The following is a 6,732-nucleotide window of genomic DNA, read 5'->3' on the forward strand; positions in this document are numbered from 1 at the left end:
CTCTATCTCTGTTTCTCTCTCTCTCTCTGTTTCTCTCTCTGTTTCTCTCTCTCTCTCTTTCACTCTCTCTCTCTCTCTCTCTCTCTCTCTCTCTCTCTCTCTCTCTCTCTCTCTCTCTCTCTCTCTCTCTCTCTCTCTCTCTCTGTCTGTAGTTCACACAGTTGGTATTTTGGCAACGACCTTGGCTGAAAAAAACGCTCTGTGCAGACGAGCAGGTAACGAGACGTTAAAACTGTTAAATCCATTACGACTAACAGCTGACACCCTCCTCCCAGCTCCCATCAACTCCCTCTCCCCCATTTTCACCTCTTGTTGAACGTTATTCAAGATGGCAACACACACAGCAAACTGCAATAAGGGTTATTCTAGTCTACATAATTATATACTGCTCATCTTTAAAGGCACACACCTTCCCAGGTATACTGTTCAACAAATCAACACCCAGACTGCTTGATGTCATGAGTTGGAATTTTTTTGAGGAACTAATTTTTTTTTAAACAAAACACACCAATGGCTTCTTCGGAATCAATTGTTTTTTGGGTTTTTTCCTTTTATTGTTACATGTTTGTCTACCATAATTTACCATTATTATTTTGACATTATTTCAAACTTGTTATATTAAAATCGTCCGCCAAATTTTGTACGCTCATAAGCCTAGCTTGTTGTGCACCATGTTCCTAATTTCATGTATGCGGCAATAGTACCAATGAAATTTATTGAATAAACTTGTTTACACCAATTCAGTAAACAATTCCGACTGTGCACAGAGCAACCATTTGTTTTGTTTTTGTTTATTTGGTGTTTAACGTCGTTTTCAACCACGAAGGTTATATCGCGACGGGGAAAGGGGGGGGGGGGGGGAAGATGGGATAGAGCCACTTGTTAATTGTTTCTTGTTCACAAAAGCACTAATCAAAAAATTGCTCCAGGGGCTTGCAACGTGGTACAATATATGACCTTACTGGGAGAATGCAAGTTTCCAGTATAAAGGACTTAACATTTCTTACATACTGCTTGACTAAAATCTTTACAAACATTGACTATATTCTATACAAGAAACACTTAACAAGGGTAAAAGGAGAAACAGAATCCGTTAGTCGCCTCTTACGACATGCTGGGGAGCATCGGGTAAATTCTTCCCCCTAACCCGCGGGGGGTGAGAGCAACCATGAGGCTGATGATTGTTGGTATGGGTCCAAGTGGAGGGAGGGTCTTATCCCATTCATCATAAGCCCAGTCAATTCTGTGATGGTCAGTCAAATCGTTTAAAATGGGAAGGAGTGGACCTTTTAGGTGAAACGGTGCCAATAACGTCTTTCGTGATCTGCAGAATCGGGTCACCAAGAAATAAAGAAAGAAGAAAGAAAGAGAGAAAGAAAGAAAGAAACAAATAAATAAAAGCATAATCTTCTTTCAATTGCATGTTCTTCTTTGGCGACCTGCATCATGAAGAACCACATGAAAAAGAAGAAGCCAGAGTCAAGGGAAATGTGTTATTTTCTTTTCGTGCTGGTACAGTAGGTGTTGGCTGTCCGCATGTGTGTGTGTGTGTGTGTGTGTGTGTGTGTGTGTGTACGTACGTACGAGCGTGCATGCGTGTGTGCGTGCGTGCGTGCGTCCCTCAAAGCACCTGCGATGAATGATAATCACAAAGACTGCGTGAATCGTATAGACTAAACACACTCACCCACGTCAGACAGAGATATTTCTAGATGTCTCATGGGTAGCGGCTTATCTTTTACATTTTTATCGTTTCCAAGTCTAGACTAGATTTCTGAAATAAGTAATTTGACGAACACCCTCTGGGATGATGTAGGTATATGGCAAAAACAGAAGTAAAACTTGTCAGATGTGTTACTGTTGCGGACAGGTAAACCTGTTTTTTTTCGTTTCATGCGTTTGCTTTCTTCCCCTGTAAACCGTCATGTAAACCATCATGTAAACCATCATGTAAACCGTCATGTAAACCATCATGTAAACCATCATGTAAACCGTCATGTAAACCGTCATGTTAACCGTTTTGTAAACTATCATGTAAACCGTCATGTTAACCGTTTTGTAAACTATCATGTCAACTGTCATGTTAACCGTTTTGTAAACTATCATGTAAACCGTCATGTAAACCATCATGTAAATCGTCAATTAAACCATCATGTAAATCGTCAATTAAACCATCATGTAAACCATCATATGAATCGTCAATTAAACCATCATGTAAATCGACAAGTTAACCATCATATAAATCGTCAATTAAACCATCATGTAAATCGACAAGTTAACCATCATGTAAATCGTCAATTAAACCATCATGTAAATCGACAAGTTAACCATCATGTAAACCATCATGTAAATCGTCATGTAAACCGGTAAATCATCATGTAAAACGTCATGTAAACTATCACGTAAACCATCATTTAAACCATCATGTAAACCAGCATGGGCTTGTCCTGGGTTTTACATGGGATAAGAGCAGCATACGAGCGTACACACATCACACATCTATAGTCTGACTCCTGTGTGGCTGTTTAAAGGCACGTGACACCTTCTTGTGACAAATGTTAGACTCACCATTTCGGAGCTGGCCAAACTTCTTCAGGGAATAAGACCATCCCTCCACTTGATCCCATACCAAAACCCAACACCCGGCTTGCTTCCGTTGACGACTTTGCCTTTTTGTTAATAAATTAATTTCTTAAAAAGTCACTGGTGCCCTTTGCAGAATGAATTTATAAAAGTTTCCCACTAAGTACAGAGAGCACCCAGTCTGTTGATTGTTTGTATGTGTCTATGTGGAGAGATGGTTGTATCCCATGTACAAACCTTAACTAATCAGATGGTGAGCCTAACTGTTGTGGCGCGAAGGTGTGTGCTATTAGCAAGATCTAGATGTGGCACTTTTGAGGACGTGTACGGGAACGTGTACGTGTAGCGTCATCAAATCTAGGTTTAATTTCACGCGTTTGCCAAGATCTGCAGTCTTGGGGGGAGCAAAACAACGTATGCATTTGGAACATGGAGAAAAAACGTGAGTCGTGGGTGACGCAATATCTACACGTACACGTACAGGTCTTTGCTACACGTTCGATCATCTAGAACTCTGTAATTTCATAGACACGTGTATCAATCCGCGCAATTAACTATGCAAATGAGTCCAACCCAGCAAAGGAATCAGACAGGCTGTTAAATGTCGGTATGTGTCAATGTGGAAGGAAGCTTTTATCCCGTGTAAAAGGCTGGATAGTTCTGTGGTGGTTTACATAGTGACTTACAGAGGACGGATTAAGTGTCTGAAGTGGTAATCAATTTGTAATTTGAAGATTTTTATTCCTCACTGTAGCAACACTTCAGCTTCAAATCATATTCCCTCAGTCATTCCAATGCTTGCTCACAGAGACCCATGTTTACCGAGTGGTCTGATATTGCTATCAGTACCGACAAAACCCTGTTATTGACTTCGCGAATTCTGGTAGAAACTTGCGGACTCTATCCGTTCTCCTTGGCCAATTGACTATACCAATCCTGGTAGAGTGTTGATACCAATTCTGGCAGGAAGTTATTGACTGCACCAGTGCCGACAAGAAAGAATTGACCGTGCCGATTCTGGCAAGAAATCTCAGAAAGGGGCAAGGGGCAGACGGTCAGACAGAACGAATGATTGACCACACAAACTGATCAGGCAGAATAGATGACCGATGGCACTATCAAGATTTCCCATTTCCTGTTTTTACCTTCTTTCCCCTCTCCCTACCCCCCTCCCTGTCCCGCCCCCTTCCGTTCCTTCTGCGAACGTCCTCTTCTAACGGGTGTTTATAGGTTCAAGCTATCACCCAAGATATTCCTTCATAAACCTGAATATTGTTCTCCCACGCCTTTGAAAAACTACTGGACGTATGCCATGGTTTACTTGAAGTGGAAAGACTGAGCTCTGTTAGTGTGGTCATCAATGGAAGATGCTTTCCTTAAGGTGGAGGTTAAGTCAACTAATAGTAAGTACGACAGTCACAGTTTTCAATTGCTTCGTACGTCTTTGTTCCTTTACCAATTATCTTGACTTTGGCGACTATCGCGTGTTTGATTCCGTTATACAAAGTGAGACCTATACTATCAAAGGAAAGTGCAGAGTCTTAGGAACACAGCGGTACCAAACTCAAGAGTACTGGTCAAGAAACGAAGACGCACGATGCAATTGACAACTGTGACTTTTGTACGTATTAGTTGACTTAACCTCTTCTTCCTTTAACTCCAACTTGACTTCGCAAAGACTTCGCGAAGTATTTTTTCCCGAAAATTCAGCAAGCTTCTTAAGACAAAAACTAAACTCAACAACCTGGCTGATTCCGTTGCAAAAATATTTGTCAAAGGCTATCATTAATTGAGACTGAAGTCCACTTCGTAACGACTTCGCGAAATCTTTTTTGTCAAAAATTCAAAGTCAAAATGTTGTGCAGTCAGCTTCGCGAAGTAAACTTGCCCCAACTAATTTGAAGCTTCACGCCCAAACTATCTTCCAGATACTCTGACAGCGGATGTTCTTGCTCGTTCGTGAGAGTTACCCTGTATCTGCGCCGACCATCACAGCCTTAACGAGCAGCAGATTGTCTCGTCAATTAGCAGCTCTTTAAATTAGTTGTAGAATCAGCCCCTAAGGATTGGTAGCAATTACAGACATTCCCTTCTGACCCAGAATTCGACTTGTATCTTCTTATCAGCCACGCTATGACTTTAGCCCGATTAACCAGGCTGCCACCCAACCAAACGTTTCCCCCTTCAGCCTACGCAAATGTAAAGTGTAAACCGATGTGCATTCTGCTATGCACTTCACTGATTACTTTTCCTTCGAAGGTTAATCATCCATCTTCAAAAGAAACTTTTTCTTACAAGCTGAGCCCGAAGTTGACTTTGCGAAGTCTTTTTACCGAAAATTGCGTGCTAAAGCTTTGTGCAGCGAGCTTCGTGAAGTCTTTTTACCGAACATTGAGTGCTAAAGCTTTGTGCAGCGAGCTTCGTGAAGTCTTTTTACCGAACATTGAGTGCTAAAGCTTTGTGCAGCGAGCTTCGTGAAGTCTTTTTACCGAAAATTGAGTGCTAAAGCTTTGTGCAGTGAGCTTCGTTAAGACGACTTCGCCAAGTGAATATCAGGCTTTATCAAAGAAAGTTGGATAAGGGTAGGACAGTTGAGTGAAGGGGGGTGAAGGAGGAGGGGGGGGGGGGGGGGGGGGGAGTGGAAGGGCGAAATTGTGAAATGGAAGAAAAGCTCAGGAGATCTGAAAAGAAACTTTTCACACAGCAGGTTGAAACGTTGCCAGAATTCAAATTCCACCAGCACCAATTTAAGTAGTTTACGCATCATTTTTTAAAGTTGGAAAAGCGGTCCCTTCTTATAAAAACCAGGATCTAGCTGAAACGACTTTACGACATTGTTTAAAGGTCAATGTCAATGACATCTGCGCTGGGCTTCACAGGTAGACAGACAACAATCTTCTTTTCTGAATAAAGCCCGAAATGAAACAGAAACAAAAAGAAATCAACTGATGGCCAAATACAAAGCACAACCAAACAGCCAATGTCTGCAAACAGAATTCAACATCGATCAAATGAAGATATTCCTCAAACGGAGCTCCCTGTCAATTCAGGCTGCTTGAGTAAGTAATTACGTATGCAAGAGGTCTGGGTCAGCGCGTGCAGTCTTGTCTGGGGACTGTCAATTACCTACAACCAGCCCCCTCCCCCCCCCACACACACACAGCCCCACCTTCCCTGTCTCTTTCTGGAACCCCCAGATCTATGCCTGTCGTATGAAGTCCACACACGATGCTACCTCTGTCAGTACTAAGCTGTGCCAAATTATAGGACTGTTGTCAATTATACATGAATTTACGGGCAAGCTGTCGTAGAGAATAGATGGAACGCGTAGAATCACAAAAATAATGTCATCCAAGTCAGAAGGAATGTGTAGAATTACAGAAAGGCCCTATGAATATACCCCCATTTTTAAAAACTCCCTCCTTTTTTCGACCTGATTTTCTCAGATTTGCATGTTGGGAGAGACGAGGTCGGTGCATGGGGGTAGAAGAGTAATTAGTAATGAGAGAGAGAAGGCCACAGCCCCTTACAATAGTGGTTAAAATAACAGCAATAGTATCTGCACAGTTATAAATTATAGTGACGCATAAAATTCAACAAATACATTGAGAGAGAGAGAGAGAGAGAGAGAGAGAGAGAGAGAGAGAGAGAGAGAGAGAGAGAGAGAGAGAGAGAGAGAGAGAGAGAGAGAGAGAGAGAGAGAGAGAGAGAGTTTGTTTGTTTGCTTAACGCCCAGCCGACCACGAAGGGCCGGGCCATATCAGGGCGGTGCTGCTTTGACATATAACGTGCGCCACACACAAGACAGAAGTCGCAGCACAGGCTTCATGTCTCACCCAGTCACATTATTCTGACACCGGACCAACCAGTCCTAGCACTAACCCCATAATGCCAGACGCCAGGCGGAGCAGCCACTAGATTGCCAATTTTAAAGTCTTAGGTATGACCCGGCCGGGGTTCGAACCCACGACCTCCCGATCACGGGGCGGACGCCTTACCACTAGGCCAACCGTGCCGGTAGAGAGAGAGAGAGAGGAAGAGAGACAGAGAGAGAGGGAGTGAGAGAGAGAGGAAGAGAGGAAGAGAGAGAGAGAGGAAGAGAGAGACAGAGAGAGAGGGAGTGAGAGAGAGAAGAAGAGAGAGAGAGAG

The 6,732-nt window shown here is 42.8% G+C and overlaps 1 protein-coding gene across 1 annotated transcript in view; it reads right to left on the bottom strand.

Moving 5' to 3' along the window:
• The window catches only part of LOC138968331 (neuronal membrane glycoprotein M6-a-like), a gene marked incomplete in the record, with an annotated part of 111,290 nt that overhangs the window by 16,706 nt on the left and 87,852 nt on the right, over positions 1 to 6,732 (bottom strand).

This window comes from Littorina saxatilis, linkage group LG6 (assembly GCF_037325665.1).
Source record: "Littorina saxatilis isolate snail1 linkage group LG6, US_GU_Lsax_2.0, whole genome shotgun sequence".
In the NCBI taxonomy this organism is placed as follows: Eukaryota; Metazoa; Mollusca; class Gastropoda; order Littorinimorpha; family Littorinidae; genus Littorina; species Littorina saxatilis.